Raw genomic sequence first — 22,495 nt, 5'->3', positions numbered from 1 at the left:
GGTTTGTTAAAACAGGTTGCTGGGCCCCACTCCCAGAGTTTCTGATTTGCTAGGTCTGGGCAGGGCCTAGAATTTGGCTCTCTCACAAGTTCTCGGGTGAGGCCAAGGCGTCACACCTGGGGACCACACTGTACTAGGTGACGCCTCTCTGGTGCTCTGTGCACTGGCAGCACTGGCAGCACCTGCTCATTAAAACTACCAACTCTCAGGCTCACTCCAGACTTGCTGAATCAGAATCCACATGTTAACATTTAATCTTCAGGTGATTTGATTACATATGACAATTTGAGAAATACTCATTCAAGTGGAAAAATCATAAGCTTGCCAACAGATCTTTTGATATCTTCATTTCTGGTTGTATGAACTTGGGGAACTCATGGGCTTCACCAAATCTGTTTCCTTATGAGTAAATGGCAAACACTGTCTACTTTTTAGGATCCAAGAGGATCAAATGAGTGCAACATGCCTAGCCTGGTAGCTCTCAGACTGTCTTTATATTGAAACCACCTGGAAGACTTATAAAACCACACTGCTGGGTTCTGCCCCCACAAGTTGTTTCAGTAGGTCTGGGTGATGGCCGGGGAGTTTGTGTTTTCTAACACTTTCCCTGGGAAGCCTGAGGCTGCTGATCCAGTGGCCATTCTTTGAGAACCATTGGCCTAGCCTGTAGCGGTACCCAGATTATTATGCTGGTTCTCTTTGCTTTTTCTTTCATAGACATATCCTTTATTTCTGAGAATTTGGATTCGGTAATGTTTATACTGCTTGCTATTTCAGGATTGATTTTAGTTTAGAGAAATCTTCCTTTAGAGCATACACGCTGCGCACATGGGGTGTGCTCTCTTGAGTGCTTTACACATACGCAGCATATTTGTGTTTCTCACTTTTATGTTGTCATTCCTCTAGCCTGTGTCCCCTTGCGCTCTGTGACAAGGAGAAACACATATAAATAGCTTCAAAAAGAAATTTCAGTTTGCTTAAAGTTTCTTGTTCTTAAAGACTTGTCAATGACTGATGGCACTTTTGCTAAACATTTTTATGTGTAAACTCATATGCCTGCTCAATTTTGTCAAGAGAATGAGGGGATTGTAAACATCTAACATTTTTCCCACTCTTGTTACATTGGCACTCAACAGAGAGTCATTAAACTACTTAATGACACCAGGGCTTCATCTGCGCTGCAATTAGCACAAGACAGAAGCAATCAGCAGGACCTTCCCTTAATAAATCAGACCCTCTGAAAGCTCATGCAGAGACAGGACAGCACAAAGGAAAAATCAGTAATAATGAGACAACAGAAGAGTGAAACGGCTTTATCACTATGTGTCCTGGGGTTCTGAAAATGCTGTTCATTAGATTCTTTGTTTACATTTTTTTGAACTATCACCCTCAAGAGAAAAGGGGCTTCTCTAAATGATAGCCCATCTTCTGATTCAATCCAAGAAATACTTATTGGGCCTGTGAGACAAAGATGGTTAGGAACTAGTTCCTGCTCTCAAGGAATTTACTAATAAGAGACAAAAACCAAGTCACTGTCACAGTGAATTTAAGCATTCAGTAAGTGTTAGTTAAGAGTATACTAAGTGCCAGGCAATATTCTGGGCATACGGATGTAAGGGAGAACAAGACTCTCAGGAAGTTGGTTCAGAAGTGCCAAAAAGAGCATTTCTCAAAGGGTGGGATGCTGAAGGGTTCAAAGGTGAGCTTAGGACATTCCAAAACTTCACACTAAATAACCTTGAATTATTCATTCAAGTCATTTGTGCTTCAATGTCTTTCCAAGCTTTCTGAGTATTTTATTAAGGAGAAAGCCTCAGGTTGGTGCTGTTACGTCTTTAATACCTACCTCTTTCCAAGGAGAAGGGGCTCATTCTCGGAGCATTCAGCCAATAGCAGTGGCTGTCTAGAATTTAATAACATTATGAGTTTTTTTTCCTATTATATCTATATTAACTGTTATCTTCTATTATGGCTAGTGATTGTGGTATTCCACTTTATAGTACTGATTACTGTGGTGATATAAAGTTTTGAAAGTGACTGCTTCTAAAGAAAAAATATTAAATATGAATAGGTCATGTCATGCCTGAATATAGAAACAATCAAGGTTCAGGAGTGACTGAAGTCTAGGAAATAGAGTCATGAACAATATGCCCACCCTGCCCGCCTCAAATTCCCTGGCTTCAGGGGAGACGAATCAGGCCAGTGTGAAGAATGAGGCTTCGTGAGAGAGATGGAAAAGCATGAACAGGGCTTTTGGATGTGGACGTTAACATTCCAATTAAGACACAGTGATGTTGGAACTGATTTAAAAAATCAAAACCCAATAAATTTAATGAAAAATGTGAAGGACCTATATAATGAAAACTACAAGACCCTATTAAAAGAAATCGAAGAAGTTACAAAGAAATGGAAAGATATTCCATGTTCTTTAATTGGAAGAATCAACATAGTTAAAATGACCATATTACCTAAAGCATTATACACATTTAATGCAATCCCCATCAAAATCACATCGGCATTTTTTAAAGAAATAGAACAAAAAAGTAATCAGATTTGCATGGAAGCACAAAAGACCCCAAACTGCCAAAGCCATCCTGAGAAAAAAGAACAAGGCTGCAGGCATCACTCTGCATGACTTCAAAATATACTACAAAGCGACAGTAATCAAAACGGCATGGTATTGGCACCAAAACAGACACATGGACCAGTGGAACAGAATGGAGAGTCCAGAAGTAAACTCATATTTATATGGGCAAATAATTTTCGACAAAAAAGCCAAAAACATACAGTGGAGAAAAGAAAGACTCTTTAATAAGTGATGCTAGGAAAACTGGAAAGCCACCTGCAAAAGAATGAAACTAGACCGCTGTCTATCACCACACACCAAAATTAACTCAAAAGGGATTAAGGACCTGAACATAAGACCTGAAACAATAAAATGCATAGAAGAAAACATAGGAATGAAATTCAAGGACCTTGAACTTAAAGAGGATTTTATGATTTTGATCTCAAAGGCAAGGGAAGTAAAAGCTAAAATAAATCAATGGGACTACATCGAACTAAAAAGCTTCTGCTCAGCAAAAGAAACAATCAACAAAGTAAGAGACAACCATCTGAATTGGAAAAAATATTTGCAAGCAACGCCTCTGATAAGGGCCTAATATCCAAAACATACAAAGAACTCATACAACTCAATAACAACAACAAAAAAACAAATAATCCAGTCAAAAATGGGCAGAGGACCTGAACAGACACTTCTCCCTAGAGGACACACAAATGGCCAACAAATATTTGAAAAGATGCTCAACATCGCTAGCTATTAGGGGAATGCAAATCAAAACCACAATGAGGTACCATCTCACACCTGTTAGAATGGCTATGATCAACAGGACAAGTAATAACAAATGTTGCAGAGAAAAAGGAACCCTCATACACTGCTGGTAGACTGCAAATTGGTACAGCTGCTATGGAAAACAGTATGGAGGCTCCTCAAAAAACTAAGAATTGATCTACCATATGATCCAGTAATCCCTCTAATGGGAATTTACCCATTAAAGATTTGAAAACCCATATCTGAAAAGGTATTTGCACACTGATGTTCATAGCAGCATTATTCACGGTAGCCAGGACATGGAAGCAACTGAAGTGTCCTACAATAGATGATTGGCTAAAGAAGCTGTGGTACACATATACAATGGAATATTACTCAGCTGTAAGAAGAGATGAAACACTGCCATTTGTGACAACATAGATGGACCTCAAGGTAATCATGCTAAGCAAAATAAGCCAGACAGAAAAAGTTGAAAATCATAGAGCATCACTTATATGTGAGATATAAACCTAAAAGCAACAAATGAACAGGAGAAATGGAGACTCAGGGACATGGACAATGGACTAGTAGTTACCAGAGGGTAGAGGGTGGGCGAGGAGGGGGTAGGTAGACAGGATAAAGCGGGTCAAATATGGGAGGGAGGTGGGGGTGAAGTGGGTAAAGAAGATCAGATATATGGTAGCTGAAGGAAGCTGGACTTTGGGGGTAAACACACAATAGAATATACAGATGTCAAATTATAATGTACACCTGAAAATTATATATTGTATTAACCAATGTTACCCCAATAAACTTAATTTAAAAAAAAATCAAAACCCAACTATATATGTCTATAAGAAATTTACCTTAAAGGGACATACAGATTGAAGATAAGTGGATAAGAAAAGAGTACCTGGGTGAAAAGATACCTCATGCAAACTAATAAACATAAGAAGGCTGGAGTGACTATGTAAATATCAAATAAAATAGATTATAATGCAGAGTATCACCAGATACAAAGAGGAGCTTTTCATAATGATATAAGATCAATTCATCAGAAAGACATAGCAATCACAAATGTATATTGCTTAACAACAGAGCTTCAAAACACATGAAACAAAAATTGGTAGAATTAAAGGGAGAAATAGACAAGCCCACAATCATAGTTGAGGATCTTAATACTGCTCTTTCAGCACTTGACAGAACTAGAAAAAAATTAATAAAGGCAGAGAGGATGTGAAGAATGCAATCAACCTCTTTGACCTAATTGGCATTTATAGAACACTACCCAACAACCAAAGAATGTACATTCTTTTCAAATGAACTTAAAGTACTAAGACAGAGCTTAATCTGGCCATGAAACAAGTCTCAATACATTTAAATTATTCAAATCACACAAAGTATGTTCTCTGACCACACAGAGTTAAATTAGAAACAAAAAAAACAGAAAAAACATCTTTAAAGTCCCCCAAATATTTGGCAACTATAAAACACACTTCCAAATAGCCCATGAACCAAAGAAGAAATCAAAGAGAAACTTAGAAAGCATTTTGAACTGAATGAAAATCAGAACATACTATGCAGGAAAGAGTTAAGAGGACTAAGGCTGTTCTGTTTAGAAAGGCCTGCTTGCAGAATTGGCTACTGGCTGGTATCTGGAAACTTGACTTTTGGAATCTTCCCTATGATGTTAAGACTTTTTAGCTTGTCTGTCTGTGGTACTAAAACCTGCTTTCCTTCTGGGAGATGGCAATTTTGATATTCGTGGCTGGTTCTTATGCCTATGGGACCAGCTCCCAATAAAGACCCTGAACTTTGAGTTCCTGGGTAAAAATGCTGCACACATGTTGCATTCTGCTGCTGTAGAAAGGAGCCTGTTCCAGGTGACATCAGCTGGGGTTGATTTAATATTTGAAAATCAATATAACTCACTATATCACCAGACTAAATGACAAAAAAAAAATATATGGTCACCTCAATAGATTTTTTTAAAAAGCACTGGACAAAACCCAACATCCACTCCTGGTTACAAATAAAAAAAACTCTCAGCAAACTAAGAATAGAAACTAAGATTAAGTCCCTTGACCTAATCAGTATTACATATTTTTAAAAGTCTATAGTTAATACCATATTTAATGGTCAAAAAAATGAATGCTTCGTCCCCAGAATCAGGAATGAGACAAGTATGTCTGCTTTATCACTTCTATTTAACACTGCAATGGAGGTCCTGTCCACTGCTTTAAGGAAAGAAAAATGAAAGATATCCAGTTTTGAAAAGTAGTAGTAAAAGTATCTCTTTTAGCCGATGTCATTACTGTCTATTTGGAAAGTCTGATGAAATATATTTAAAAAGTTATTAAAATAATAAATGAGTTTAGCGATGTTGCAGGATGGAAAAAATCAATATAGAGAAATCAATTGTATAATTGGATATAATGAGTAATGAGTAAATGAGTAATCAGAAAATGAAAGTAAATACTACTACTTAAATGGCACCCAAATATATGAAATACTTTGAGATAAATCTGATAAAGGATCAACAAGGCCTGTACATGAAAAGCTGCAAAACGGTACTGAGAGAAATTAGAGACCTAAATAAATGGAGAGCTAAACCATGTTAATGGATCACAAAACTCAAAATTGTTAAATGCTAATTTTTGCCAAATGTTTAATTGCAATCTCAAGCAAGATTCCAACAGATGTTTTTTGTTTAAAGGGGCAAGGTGATCTAAAATTCACACAGAAATAAAAGGATCAGAATAACCAGAACAACTTGAAAAAGAACAAAATTCAAGGATTTACAGAATCTGATTTCAAGACTTATTATAAAGGAATAGTAATTATGACAGCATTGCTATACACAAATAGATCAATGGAACAGAATACAGATTTCAGCAAGAGAACTACACACACACGGTCAATTGTTTTTTGACAAAGGTACAAAGCTAATTCAGTGAAGAAAGAATACTCTTCTCATTAGAAACTGGAACTAGCTATCCAAATGCGAAAAAGAAAAAAGAAAGGGGGAAAAAAACCCAAACCTTTAATCCATACCTTGCTCCATATTCAAAAATTAACTCAAAATAAATCATGGACTAAATATAAGAGGTAAAACTATTCATCTTGGAAAAGAGAACATGGAAGAGAGTCTTTGTGATCTTGGGTTACCAAAGATTTCTTAGATACAACAACCATGGCATAATCCATCACACACTGATAAACTGGACTTCATAGAACTTCTGCACTTTGGAAGACACTGTTGAGAGAATGAAAAGACAAGCCACAAACTGGGAAAAAATATTTACATATATGACAAAAGACTTTACTCCAGAATATATATAGAACTGTCAAAATTCAACATTGAAGAAACACACAACCTAATTCAGAATCAAGTGAAATATTTGAATATACAGTTCACTAAAGAAGATATATGGATAGCAAATAAAAATAAATAAAAATTAGGATCACAAAGAAATACCATTGTATAATTATGAGTGTGTCTAAAACTTAAAAAAACTGACCAGGCCAAGTGATGGCAAGGAGGTGCACAGCTCGAACGCTTATGTTATGAGTGGGAGAGAAAAAAAACTTTGGAAAACAGTTTGGGAGTTTCTTAAAAAGTTAATGTTCACCTACCAAATGAGGCAAGTATTTACCCGAGAGATGAAAGTATATGTCCAAAGACTTTTACGTGAATGTTCAAAGCAACTTTATTTATAATAGCCAAATATGGGGACAAACCAAATTAATGTCCATTAAACATTTGGATGTTGTAAATGAATATACAAATTGTGGTGTGATTATACAACGGAATACTACTGAGCAATTAAAAAGAAATGAACTAAAATCTACTGAATCATACATTTTAAATGGATGAATTGTATAGTGCATTTACATCTCAATAAAGCTGTTTCAAAAAATCAACTATTAATAAATGCAAGAGCATGGGTAAATCTCGAAATCATGCTGAGTGAAAGAAGCCACAGAAAAGAGTATATTCTATTTACATAAAATTCAAAAAAATGAAGACAGTTCTATAGTGATCAGTGGTTGCTTGGAGATAGAGGAGAACAAAGAGGGTCAGGAGGGAAAAATACAAAGGGAGGCAGGGAAACTCTTCAGATATGTTGATGGAGACATTATATTGATTGTGGCAATGGCTTCATGGGCACATACATATAACAAAGCTCATCAAATGGTATGCTTTAGATATGTACAGTTTAATGTATATCAGTTATTCCACAATGAAGCTGTGAAAAGGGAATAATGACCTGCAGTTCCACCTAAGAAGCTAGAAAAAAAGCACACTAAACCAAAATGAGTGGAAGGAATGCAGGAAATAATAAAAGGACAAAAATCTACAAAATAAAAAAGATAAACAATAGAGAAAATTAATAAAGTCCAATGTTGGGTCTCCAAAATGATCAACAAAATTGATAAATCTCTATCTAGATAGATCAATTAAAAGACAGAAAACAGAAATATCACTTTCAGAAACGAAAGGGAGGTTATTACCATAAATCCTACAGACATTATAAGGATAATAAGAGAATATTATGATCTGCTTTTTGCCAAGAAATTTAGATGAAATGGACATGTTTTCTGAAAAATATGACTTGCCTAAACTGACATAAGATAAAACAGAAAAAACTGAATCTTCCTATAGCTATGAAAAAAATTAGCGATATTTTTAATATAGCTAATTTTAATATATATTAAAATATATATTTTAATATATATTTTAATAAGATAATTTTAATATATTAAAAATATATTTTTAATATATATTTTAATAAGATAATCTTTTCTATATATATTTTTAATATATATTTTAATAAGATAATCTTTTAATAAGATAATTTTAATATATATTAAAATATATATTTTTAATATATATTTTAATAAGATAATCTTTTCACATAAGAAATTCCAGAAATACCTTTACACAATTAAAAAAGAAATAACACCAATATTATATTTATAAACTTGTTCAAACAATAAAGGAGGGAATATTTTTAAGCTCATTTAATAAACCAACACAGTTCTAATATGCAAAACCTGATGAAAGCATTTTTTAAAAAATTATAGACCAATATCCTTTATAAACATACATGAAAGACATGACCTTTTATGTATGATAAAATCCTAAGCAACTTACAAAGCAACTGCTAGCATTAATAAATCAATCAAGCAAGTTCACAGGATATAAGGTTAATAAATAAATCAATTATATTTTTGTAAACTAGCAGCAAACATTTGGAAAATGAATTTAGAATCAATTCCACTTGCCATAACATCAAAAAAATCAAAATACTTAAGACATAAATTTAACAAAACGATGCAAAGACCTCTCCTGAAAACACATTGATGAGAGAAATTAAAGATCTCAACAAATGGAGAACTGTACCATGTTTATGGATTGGAAGAATCAATATAATTAAATATCAATTCTCTCCAATTTATACATAGCATCAATGTAATACTAATCATAAACACAGCAGGGTTTTGGGGGGCAAACATTATCAAGCTAATTCTAAAATCTATAGAGAAATGCAAAGAATATGGAATACCAAACCAATTTTGAGAAAGAACAAAGTTAAAGAACTTATACTACTTAACTTTGAAACTTACTATAAAGAAAGAAAGTATATAACTGGCATATAAATTGACAAACAGATCAATGCAACAGAATAGAGTCTAGAAAAAACCAAAACCATACAGTCATTTGATTTTTGGCAAAGGTGCTAAAGCAATCCAATGAGGAAAGAAGTCTTTTCAACAAATGATGCCTGAATAACTGGATATACATACAGAAAAGTATTAAGCTTGACTGTATCTCACACCATACATAAAAATGAATTCTAGATGGATTATAGACTTAAACGTAAAATATCAAAACTACAAAGCCTTTAGAGAAAAATATAAAATGTCTTCATGACTTGGGGATAGGCAGAGTTTACTTAGGCAAGTCACAGAAAGCAATAATCATAAAACATTAATACATTTTATCAAATTAAAAACTTCTATTCATCAAAAACACTGTTAAGAAAATGCAAGTCAGAGTGGAAGGAAATATTAACAAGCATACCTGACAACAGACTGATAACTAGGCTATATAAAAAACTTCTACAACTCAACAATATAAATAATCCAACAGAAAATGGCAGAAGATTTAAACAGACACTTTGCAAAAAATGATATGCGAAAAGCCAGAAACACATGAAAAAGTGCACAGCACATCATTAGTCATCAGGAAAGTGCAAATTAAAACCTACAAACCTAACAGAATGGCTAAAATTGTCAAGACTGGCACCACTATCTGTTGGCTAGGAAGTGAGGTAGGCCTCTCGTGCATTTGTGCTTGGGAATGTCAAATGGTAAAACTACTTGGGAAAAAGAACTGGCTATTTCTTATAAAAATAAACATATACTTAACCTATGACTAGTAATACTCCTAGGTATTTTCCCAAGAGAAATAAAAGTATATACTCACAAAAAGCCATCTACAAGAATGGTCATAGCAGCTTTATTCATAATAGCCCAAGACTATAACCAACCCAGGTGTGCATCAACAGGAGAATGGATCAACAAGCTGTGGACTATTCATGTAATGGAATTCTACTCTGCAATACAAGTAACAAATGGATAGACCCCCAAACGTGGATAAGTCACAAAAACATTATACTGAGAGAAGCCTTTCACAAATCAGTACATATTGAATGACTCCATTTAGATGAAATTCTAGAACAGGTGAAATTAATCTATGGTAGAAAAAATCAGCTCATGGGTACCTCTGGGGATTAAGGGACAGAGATCAACTGGGAAGGGGAATGATGGAACTTTTCTGGAGCAATAGTAATGTTCTCTGCCTTCTTTGAGGTTTGGGTGACAGATATATGCATCTGTCAAAGATCATATAAAGGTACACTGTGATTTATACATTTCTTTGTTAATTTGGTATAAAATGTAAGCAAATGTAGAACTCCAGTAGTGATATGCATGTTAAACTACTGGGGAAAGAGTACTAATATATGTAATTTATTTTGAAAAATAAGAGATGTACTAATGGATGCATAGAAGAATGTATATTCAGAAAGATGTGATAATGTAAATACAATAAAATATTAAAGGTAGAATCTAGGTGGTGGGTATTTGGGTGTTTATTGTAAAACCCTTTCAACTTTGCTGTATGCTTGACAATTTGCACAGTAAAATGTTGGAGAAAAAAGCTGGTTGGAATATGAACCGAGAATGAGCCTTAAGTGCCTTTTTCATGATGTCTGCTTCCTCCATGACTTATAAAAGTAGCTGAATGTGCTTTATGCCGTGAGTGGCGTGTACCAGTAAAACATTATTTGTTCAAAGACAGTGCAGGGAGGAGTTACGCAAAGGTTGTGAAGTTTGACACCAAGCTTGGATATCTACCAGCTGAGCATCGGTTTCTTTGCCTGCCAAATAAGAATACCATTTTATGGGCGAGATGCGATGATTAATTGAGATGATACCTTCAAAATAGCCCAGAGCCTGTCACAAAACACTCATTTGATAAGCCATAAATATTGTTGTATTATGCTTCATCATTTTCAGACGTTTAGGAATCATGTCATTTTGGAATCCTCCTCTGCATGTCTAACCAGGCATCGGACCCCCCAGGCCTGCACACTCCGTCCTCCTTGCTCCTTTTGTCCAGCAGAGGCCTCCTTTCAGTGCCCCATGACATCCCTTCCCACTGCCGAGTTCACGGGAGCTCAAGAATGCCTGGCCAATGCCCTGCCATTCATCTGGAGTCATTTTTTTGCTCTCCTTTCTGTCTCACCCCGCAATACTTCATTTCACAGAAAATCTGCATAATTCTTTGGTCAAAACATCACTTATGCTCATCTCTTCTTTTCCACCAGCCTTTAAGGGGTCTACTCCATGCCTCTTTGCTTTTGTTTTTATATATCTGAGTGTCATCTACTAGATTTAATGAGAATAGAAAAGAAGGTGTCTCATTCCTTCTGGGGAGCTCACCAAGTACCTTTCCAGTGATTAACTTGTAAGACGATGCTGGTAACTGAAGTATGAATGATTTCAGATAAGCTCATTTAGTCTGACTGTGTTAGTCATCTATCTAGCACTGTGTAAGTCCTTAAATGAAGGAGGAGTCAGGATGGAGAAGACACTGAAAGCTGCTTGGGATGACAAGTGTAGTAGGACAAAACCTGACCAAGTGCTGGACTGTGTGACACAGCCAGTAAGTGCAGCAGGGGCCCTGAAAAGAAAGAGGGCCACTGTGAAGGGGACATTCAGCAGGAGGAACCAGATTCCTAAATCTGCCTTTGAATATATACCTAGGATTCGGAAGCCAGGACTAAAAAGTATTCTGAGAACCTAAGCCTTCTAGAGTGGAGGCTGCACAGGGGGAAGCATGTGCCCAGTCACAGGATGAACGAGGGGCCAAGTGCTAGGACTTCAAGATACCTGGACAGAAGTCAGGGGCAAAAGGGAGCCAGTGGGAGTTTTTAAGATGGAAACGAATGACCAGAGTGGCATCTTGGGAAGATGGACTGGGACAGGAACAGTGTCTTTAACTCGGTGATTTTGGAGAAAGTGAATGTTCTTCTGGAGGAATCAAAGAGACAGCTTTTAATGATCATCAAGAAATCACACTGTCTCCTCTAAATGCTGCTACCAAAAATAGGATCCTAAAGGTCAAGATTTCTTCAGGGAATTGATTTCCACACTGGAGGACCCTGTCCTCCGGTGGGGAAATTCTAGTCACAAAAGTCAGGCCAGACTCGTTGGCCTCAGCCCAAGAGTCAGAGGCAATAGTCATACTCCAGAAGAACGGCCAGGGAAGTCACTTCATGAATGAAGACAAAGCATTCATGTTTGTGCAAAGACGCATGCACAAACGACTCACCTAGGGCTCAATGTTATTACAATCTCGGCAAAATGTAAAACTCCCCCAGGCTACCATTGGTATTTCTAGAAACAAAGGTCAAGAGTACTGTCCTGTCTGCCCGACTAGCCGGAGAGTGTGCTTTGGGCCAGAGATTAGTTCAACCACAGGAGGAGGCAGCTCTCCTTCACAGTCCACTCCACAGGGGTTGGCACCCACTCTCTACACCAGTGAACCAAGAGGAACGCAGGCTGCATCCCAGAAAGTAAACCGAAACGCTGGCTCACCTTCAGCAGTTGCATAAGGAGGAAACCCATTCTGAACAAAATGAGGCAAATGTTTTTCCTTTCCTCCCTTTCTTTTTTTATGGAAAGACACTTGTTTTGTGTTTTCTTGGGAACCAAATTTTAATATCCCCTCTTCTAAGTTTATAAACAGCAGTCAAAATTGTCTAAAGAGAACCTTCAAAAGATCTCTTTCCCCATAGTTTATGTTCCTGTTCCAACAGAAGCTGATGAATCAGGAAGCCCCAAATAGCCTGAAACCCCTTGGTCGCCATCAGCTTCTGCCCCTGGAGGGCCTGCTGCACGCCTGACTTTGCATCATCCACCAAGTGGACACCCTGCACTGAAGGGCCCTGCCAGCAACCATGAAGCTGCCAATCACCAGCGAAGCCTAGAGTCCTGAAGCCCACACGAGTTTTGATTAGATATTTTAAAGATGCTACAGTTTTAATGTCACTTTAAATTCCTAATCCAGGAAACAACTCTGGAGCCACTGCGCAAACAATTCCCTCTGAGCATTAACTGATTTATCAAAAGATGAGGCAACATCCCGCTCTGGCCCCACAAGTCTGCCCCTTGAGGGTCTGTCGGTCATCATTAAGCTGCGCAGTCCATGTAGTCCCTCTGCTCCCCTGAAAGTGATGAATTTCCAAAGATTAGGTGCTGAATTTCTCAGGCCCAGAGGAAGAGCCACTGGCCGCAGTGAGGGGTAGTGATCTGCTTTTTAACTTCAGGCAAAAATCTGCCCTGCCTGAGCCTGGCCATTCACCACAGCTCACCATTCCCAGGGCAGCAGCTCCTGAGAGCTCAGGCCTGCCCTGCAGCACTGTCACTGGCTCCTCCAAGGGGAACACTGTCCCTTTGCCACCACTGTGCTATGCAGAGATATGATTTAGATGTTACCCCTTACACAAAATGTTGTGTTTCTATGGCTAAAAAGGATGGCCCTTTCCATGTTCCTCACCATTTAACAAAAGCTCTTTGGGTGCTGCTGTTCCCCAGTGCAGGAGAAAACACTCCTCCCACAGGGATGTCCATGGTCAAACTGGTTGTGTTCCTTATGGTTTAAATATGCTTGTCATGAAACTGACTTTTATTTCCTCTGTAACTCTAGGGCCAATGCTGTCATTAGGCCCTTAAATTCATTCTGACAGTTCTAACCATCTAAAACCTTCTCACAAACCTCTGCTAGGCTCAAAGCCACCTGAGGGCAGGTTTTTCGTTTCTCTGTGTACCATTACACTTCCGGTTCATGCTCAGAATGAAAGAACAAGCATGTGTGGAGCAAGCGGCATCAGCCGAGATCCAGCCCTTTGCTTCCTCCCTCTCACCCACAGGTACATAGTCACACCTGTTCAGCCTCCCATTCCACAGCCATTGTGTTTGATTAAGGTAATAAGGAAAATTATAATTTAACCCACCCCTTACATCATGATTCTGAGTTGAAAGACAGATGGTCATGAAGTCTGCATGCTTTCTTCAGTCTCCTGGATCGAGGTTCTGAAATACCAACAAGAAACTCAGCCTTCTACAAACCAGGGCAAGATACTGGCTGCCAAGAGTCAGATTTCCCCAAAAAAGGGCAGAGCAAATTTAATGGAGAACACTCCAAATTCTTCCTCTTCTTCACTCCTTTTTCCAGCAATGGCATTAAAGGATCCACAGTTTCTGGAATTCTGTCCTGAGAAATTATTAAATGATGCACCATGTAAGTGAACGCCCAGCAGCCTGAATAAAATCCTCAGCTACGAATACTGCTCTGACTACAGCTGAAACAAAAGATCCTTTAGGCAAAGAAGCTGGTGTCACTGCGGTTGGGTTTTATGATTGGCTGCATACCTCCAAAATGTGATGGAAAGATGAATTTGAAATGCTGCAGTTAGAAGTGACAACATTCAACACACACACCTCATGAGTACTCAGTCCTGGGATAAGGCGCTGTTGTTACCTTCACCAGCGACAGAGGTCTGAGGCTCCAGTTTTCCCCAAAAGAGGCCAGGGCTCCTCTGTGGAAAGTTCACTACCTCACCCTCTTAGCATTCCACAGACCCCAAAACACCTTGCTTGTAACTTCCTTTCATGGCACCTCAAGTGCACATAAACTTGATTTCACCCATAGACAGAACCTGGATTGTGGCAGAAAGCACATTGTGTAATTTTCTTCAGTCCAAACACCCCCAGGCTAGCTTTGGACCTGGAAGTAGAGGAGGGTACGGAATGTCAGAGGGAGTGAGGCACACAAAGGTGAGCCCCTGCTCATCCCCCGCTCAATTCCCCCACTTTACACCACATCGAGGGCTCCAGCCAAGCCTGATCATTCCTGCTTCTTCCGTCTCTGGCTGCCTTTTTGCTTCTGCATGGAAATCTTCTTCCAACGCAGGTAAATTCTCTCCCACCTTGGTCAACATGAAGTTGTCTCCAGCTCCATAAGGGTAGCCTTTCTTTCACGCACCTTCTCAGAATAGGGACCTCTATTTCCTTTATAACAATATTGCTAACTACGTTAGGGTTTGAATCCTGGTTCTGCCACACATGATCTACGTGAAAACTAGACGGTTTCTTAATCACTCGAAGCCCATTTCCTCATTTGTAAAATGGGGATCATAGTCTCTACCTGGAGTTGCTGTACAGATTGCAAGAGTAAATGTATGAAAAGCACTTGCAAAGTAAGACATACAAAGTGTTCAATACATGATATATCTTATCATGGTTATTAAAACATAAGATCTTTGACAAGCTCCATTGGGCAAATACTTAATGAGGGAGTTTAGTGGCGTCAGTGGGAGATGGGACGCAGGGCAGTGAGACATGAAGCTGCCCTTGATGAGCTGGGTCCAGTGTGGGAAGTGCTAAATGTACTCTACAGGTGAGAGGGAGAGAAAGTGGTCAGGGGAAATCACAGAGGAGAAATGTGAGCAAGAGGGTCAGGTGAGCAAGAGTTCTCCAGGACAGGAGAAAGAGAGGGAGCTGCAACAAAAATGCCCAGAGGCATGACAAGGTCCCCCGTGTTTAGGGAACTACAAAGAGCTTGGTGCGGCCTGAGCAAAGTGGCAGCGAATGAGATGGAGAGTTGGCAGAGGCAGGATCAAAGAACACTTTGTGTGCTCCTAAAAGATGCCCGACAATTGTATTTTAGATGATGAGCCCCTGGGGAGTCTTTTAGAGAGGACTGTGGACTGGTTGGCGTGCTGGTAAAGATTTAACTGGCTGGCTGAAAAAGGTATAGATATTCATACCTAAGTCTATTATAAATTTTACTGATAAAAAGCATAGGTCAGTAAACTATGGCACTGGGGTTTTGTAAATATAACTTTATTATAACATAGTCTTGCCCATTCTTTTTCATATCGTCTATGATTGCTCTCCTGCTGCAATGGCAGAGCTGAACAGTTGTGATGGACTGTAGGGCCTAAAATATTTACTATCCTGCCCTTTAAGAAAAAAATTGCCAACTTGATATAAAGAACATGCAGCACGTGATTTCTAAATAATATTAAAATATAAAATATTCTGTATCATAAATCTGATATAGTCAATTGATTCCCCCAAAATGCTTTTGTTGACTTTTTGCTGAACTTGTGTATAAGTAGCTTACTTATGGTCCCAACTGATGAATGAGTGGTGTTTGAACATGAATGTGAGTTGATATTTTCAGTTACAGTAAGCGGTAAGATGAAAATAAAATAACAGATGCATAGGAACCCCACTCATTCGTCAATGATGTGAATAACTTCTTTGTTAAATCATATAATAGTTCTTGAATACTCAAGGAATATTTCTTCCATTGTTTTGTGCTGTTTACAATGAAATTGCCACAGGCTTGATGCACATTTAAATTTGATCTGTATTATTAACATTTTCTCTGTCACTTTCTTAAATCTAGAAAATCAAACAAAAATAAGTTCTGGGAATTTTTGAGTTCAAGATGGCAACAGAGAAGGCCCCTGAGCTCACCTCCTCTCACAGAAACGCCAAATGTACAACTACATAAAAAACAATTCCCTCTGAAAGAAATCCAGGAGTTAGCTGAGTGACTCCTATACATCAAATAAGACAAACCCACACTGAATTGAGTAACAGAGGCTGAGAAACATATAATTGGGAGGGAACTCACAACTCCAAGCTTCTTCCTGAGGAGGCAAAGGATTTGAACCCCATATCTGGCACCCCAACATGTAAGACTTTCACCTGAGAGATAGCCCCCAAAACATCTAGCTTTGAAAGCCAATGGGGCTTGCATCCACAAGACCGACAAGGCTATAGGGAACTAATAGTTCTTAAAGGGTTCACACAGACTCACTACGGCTAAACCCTAAGGCCCACTGCAGAGACAGTAAACTGAAATCCACTCAATCTTTCTGTGAAAGAGGTCTATCTGCTTATCTTAAAAGCTTTGGTCAGAGGAGCAGGCTTATAATTATACACACACATCTAGGGGCCCACTGAAATACTCTCCAGAGACGAGGAGGCTGGCAGATGCTATCTTCATGATCTCCCTCTGCTCCACCCCATGTCACTGGAATCTCCCTGAAAGATGATTGTGCACATATATGGCACCCTGATTTTTGTGGCTGCCACACAGGAGACACTTCTTCATTGCCTGTCTCTGGTGCCTAGTGGGGCTTATGTTCACAGGTCAAACAAGACTGTAACAGAGAAACAGTTCTTAAACAGGCTATACCTGCAGGGCACAGCACAGAGACAGCAGATAGAAACACCCATTTTCCCATCTTAGCCTGTAAGAGGTATATTTGCATACTTTAAAAGCTACTGCCTGAGGGTCTGCTTCCAATCAGCCTGCACTAGGTTCTAAGACCTCCCCACTGGTAACTGACAGGTCTTGGCATACTCTAAACTCCTGGAAACCACTAGAACAAAGTAGACTACTTGGACAATCACGAGAGCATGAAAAACAACTAAGAGCTAGGGCAGGGTGGAAAGATGCAGTTCATCTCTTACAGGAGACCATGCTGTCAAGACTGGGAGAGGTAGCTGTTTTATCTAATGCACAGAAACCAACACAGAGAGTCAAGAAAAAAGAAGAAGCAAAGGATATGTTCCAAAAGAAAAAAAAAGATAAAACATCAGAAAAAGAACTTAAAGATAAATAACTTACATGACAAAAGAGTTCAAAATAATAGTCATAAATATGCTCACTGAGGTCAGGAAACAATGTATGAACAGAATGAGAATTTCAACAAGGAGAGAATATTTTAAAAGTTCCAAACAAAAATCACAGAGCTGAAGAATACAATAACTGAACTGAATAATTCAATAGAGAAGTTCAACAGCAGACTAAATGAAGCAGAAGAAAGGATCGACAAGCAAACACAAAACAGTGGAACTCATCCACTCAGCGCAGCAAAAAGTAAAAGGAATGACAAAGAGTGAAGACAGCTTAAGAGACTTATGAGATAACAGCAGGTAGATCAATATTCATATCATAGGGATACCAGAAAGAAAGAAGGAAAGAAAGAAAGGAGAGAAAGAAAGCAGCAGAAAACTTATTTGAGGAAATCATGGCTAAAAAGTTCCCTAACCTCGGGGAAGGAAACATGTCCAGATCCAGGAAACCCAGAGAGTTCTAAATCAGATTAATCTAAATAGACTCATACCAAGACACATAACTATATTGTCGAAAGTTAAACATAGGGAGAGAATCTTAAAGCAGCAAGAAAAAACAACTTGTTATATATAAAGGAAGCCCTATAAGACAATGAACAGATTTTTTCAGTAGAAACTTTGCAGGCCAAAAGGGACTGGCAATACATATTCAAAGGACTGAAAGGGAAAAAAATTCTCAAACTAGAATCCTCTACCTGGCAAACCTATCCTTCAGAACTGACCTCAAGAGAGAAATAGCAATAATAACAGGAGACTTAGATATCTCACTTTCATCAATGAATAGATCATCCAGACAGAAAGTCAATAAGAAAATATTGGACCTGAATGACATGTTAGACCAGATGGACTTGAGACATTCCATCCAAAAGCAGCAGAATACACATTATTTTCAAGTGCACATGGAACATTCTCTAGAAGAAATATGTTAGGCAAAAAAACAAGTCTTAATAAATTTAAGATTGAAATCATATGAAGCATAGTTTCCCACCACAAAGGTATGAAAGTAGAAGTCAATTACAAGAAGAAAACTAGAAAATCCACAAATATGTGGAGATTAAACAACATGTTCCTGAACAAGTAATGGGTCAAAGAAAAAATGAGGAATTAAAAAATATTTTTAGACAAATGAAAATGAAAATATGATATACCAAAACTTATGGGATGTAGCAAAAGCACTTCTAAGAGGGAAGTTCATAGTGATAAACACATACCTTAAGAAACAAGAAAAACTCAAATTAACAACCTAACTTTACACCTCAAAGAACTAGAAAAAGAACAACAAACTAAGCCCAAAGTTAGCTGAAGGAAAGAAAGAAAGATCAGAGCAGAAATAAACGAAACAGAGACTAAAAAGACAATAAAAAAAGATCAATGACACTAAGAGCTGTTTTTTTTTTTAAAGATAGACAAACTTTTAGCCAAACTCACCAACAAAAGAAGACTCAAATAATATCTGAAAAGAAAGAGGAAACATTACAGCTGACACTATAGAAACACAAAGGATCATAAAAGACTAATATGAATAATTACATGCCAAAAAATTGGACAAGCTAGAAGAAATAAATTCCTATAAAAATACAACCTACCAAGATTGAATCATAAAGAAACAGAACATCTGAACAGACCAATTATTAGTAAGGAGATTGAACCAGTAATAAAAAAACCTTACAAGAAAAACCAGGACTAGACTTCATTGGTGAATTCTAGCAAACATTTAAAAAAGAATTAACATCAATCTTCAAACTCATCCAAAAAATTGAAGAGAACACTCCAAAACTCAGTTACAAGACCAGTTTTGCCATGATACCAAAGCCAGACAAGGATACTATAAGAAAACTACAGGCCAACATCCTTGATGAACACAGATGAAAATATTCAACAACATATTAAAAGGATGATATACGGGTCTACAGTGATGCCACCATGAATGTGCCTGATCTCGTCTGATCTCGGAAGCTAAGCAGGGTCGGGCCTGGTTAGTACTTGGATGAGAGGCCACCTAAGAATACTGGGTACTGTAGGTGTGTTCTTTTTTTTTTTTTTTTAAAGAAAGGATCATATACCATGATCAGTGGGATTTATTCCTGGGATGCAAATCAATCACAAATCAATCAGCGTAATACACATTAACAAAATGACATATAAAAATCATTTGATCACCTCCATTGATGCAGAAAAATCATCTGACAAAATTCAATGATCATTCATGATAAAAATTCTCAATAACTTTTCACGAAGATGGCTCCAAAAGCAAAGAAAGAAGAACTGAAACCAAAGCAAAGCCTCTGAAGGTTAAAAAGGTAGTGATGAAAGATGTCCATAGCCACACACAAAACAGAAGATTCATATATCACCCACCTTCTGCCAGCCCAAGACACTGCAGCTCCAAAGGCAGCCCAAATAACCTCAGAAGAGCACCAATATGTCATCTTCAAGTTTCCCTGACCATGGAGTTGGCCATGAAGAAGATAGAAGACAACACACTAGTGTTCATTCGTTGTGGATGTCAAGGCTAACAAGCACCAGATCAAACAGGCTGTGAAGAAGCTCTGTGATATTGATATGACCAAGGTCAACACCTTGATCAGGCCTGATGGAGAGAATAAGGCATATGTTTGATTGCCTCCAGACTATGATGCTTTGTATGTTGCCAATAAAATTAGGATTATCTAAACTGAATCCGGCAGGCTAAATCTAAATATAATATTTTTACCATTAAAAAATAAAAATAAAAACCTCAATGAAATGAGTATAGAGGGAACATACCTCAACGTAATAATGGCCATATGTGAAAAGCCCACAGATAACATCATACTCAATAGTGAAAAATTGAAAGCTTTTCCTCTATGATCTGGAACAAGATAAGTGTGTCCACTCCCACTACTTTTACTCAACATCACACTGAAAGTCCTAGCCAGCGCAATTAGGTAAGAAACAGAATAGGCATTCATTAGAAGGAAAGAAGTGAAATTGTCTCTATTTGCAGATGACATGATCTATATATAGAAATCCGAAAGTCCACCAAAAAAAACCCCGTTAGAATAAACAAATTCAGTAAAGTTGCAGGATACAAAAATCAATAATTAAAAAAAAAAAGCTGCATTTCTATACACTAATGACAAACTCTCAGAAAGAAAAATTAAGAAAATCCCATTTACCATAGCATCAAAGAGAGTAAAATACCTAGAAATAAATTTAATCAAGGAAATGAAGGACTTATACACTAAAAACTACAAAACACTGATGAAAGAAACTGAGAAAGACACGAATCAATGAAAAGATTTTTCATTGAAAGATTCTTTCATTGAAAGATTCCATTCTCATGGACTGAAAGAATATTGTTAAAATGTTCATACTATCCAAAGAAATCTGCAGACTCAATGCAATCCCTAGGAAAATTTCAATGGTATTTTTCACAGAATAGAACAAATCCTAACATTTTTGTGGAACCACTAAAGACCCTGAATAGCCCAAGCAATCTTAAGAAAAACAAAGCTGGAGCATCACATTTCCTGCTTTCAAATTATATTACAAACATACAATATTCAAAACAGTATAGTTTTGGTATAAAAACAGACACATAGATCGATGGTACATAATAGAGAGTCCAGAAATAAACCCATGACAAAGGAGCCAAAAACATACAATGGAAAAAGAAAAGCCTCTTCAACAAATGGTGTTGGGAAAATGGGACAACCACATACAAAAGAATCGAATTGGACCTCTATCATACATCATATCAAAATCAACTCGAAATAGATTAAAGACTTGAATATAAGACATGAAACCATAAAACTCCTAAAAGAAAGCATAAGAAGGAAGGTCCTTGACATTGGTCTGAATGCAAATAGGTAAGAATATTGACATAGGTAAGAATGTAAGTTTATGTGACACCCAAAGCATACACAATGAAAAGAAAAGTAAATAGGGCGATATCAAAATAAGTTTCTGCACAGCAAAGGAATCCATCAATAAAATGAAAAGGTAGTATATAGAATGAGAGAAATATTTGCAAATCATATATCCAATAAAGGCTTAATATCTAAAATACATGAAGAACTCACACAACTCAGCAAAAAAAAAAAAAAAAAAAATCCAATTAATAAAATGGCAGAGGATCTGAATAGACATTTTTCCAAAGAAGACATCACTAATCATAAGGGAAATGCAAATCAAAACCACAATGAGATGACAACTTGCTCCTGTTAAAATGACTGTTATTAAAAAGAAATGCTTTGTTGAGGATGTGGAGAAAAGGGAACCCTCATGCACTGTAGGTAAGAATGCAAACTGATGTGACCACTATGGAAAACAGTGTGCAGGTTCCTCAAAAAATTTTAAATAGAACTACAATACAATCCAGCAATTCTACTTCAGGGTATTTACCTGAAGAAAAGGAAAACACTAACTCAGAAAGATATATGCACTCCCTGAATGTTCACTGGAGGATTATTTACAATAGACAAGATATGGAAACAACCTGTCCTTTGATGGATGAACAGATTTAAAAAAATCATGTGTGCGATGGAACATTATTCAGCCACAAAAAAATAAAATCTTGCCATTTGTAACAACATAAATGGACCTTGAGGGCATTTTGCTAAATGAAATAAATCAAAGAGAGAAAAAAATATCATTCTCTCCCTTATATGTAGAACCTAAAACAAAACAAAACACTTGCTCATAGATACACAGAACAGACTGGCAATTGCCAGAAGTAAGGGGGGTCAGACGATACAAACTTCCAGTTATAAGACAAATAAGTCCTGGGGATGTAATGTACAGCATGGTGACTACATTTAATACCGTTTTGCATATTTGAAAATTGCTAAGAAAAGAGGTCTTAAATGTTTTTAAAACAAGAAAAAAAATTGTAACTGTGTTGTGATGAAT

General features: G+C 37.3%; 1 protein-coding gene and 1 pseudogene across 1 annotated transcript in view; one reads left to right on the top strand and one right to left on the bottom strand.

Annotated features, from left to right (window-relative positions):
• PDE8B (phosphodiesterase 8B) overlaps positions 1-22,495 on the bottom strand; it is a 186,934-nt gene that overhangs the window by 31,145 nt on the left and 133,294 nt on the right. The gene's annotated exons all lie outside the window — the stretch shown is intronic.
• Positions 19,508-19,626, top strand: LOC120612620 (uncharacterized; annotated as a pseudogene).

Source organism: Pteropus medius, unplaced genomic scaffold, assembly GCF_902729225.1.
Source record: "Pteropus medius unplaced genomic scaffold, Ma_sr-lr_union100, whole genome shotgun sequence".
Lineage (NCBI taxonomy): Eukaryota > Metazoa > Chordata > Mammalia > Chiroptera > Pteropodidae > Pteropus > Pteropus medius.
Note: the sequence above shows the minus strand (reverse complement) of the source record. Positions and strands in the feature narration are given on the sequence as shown.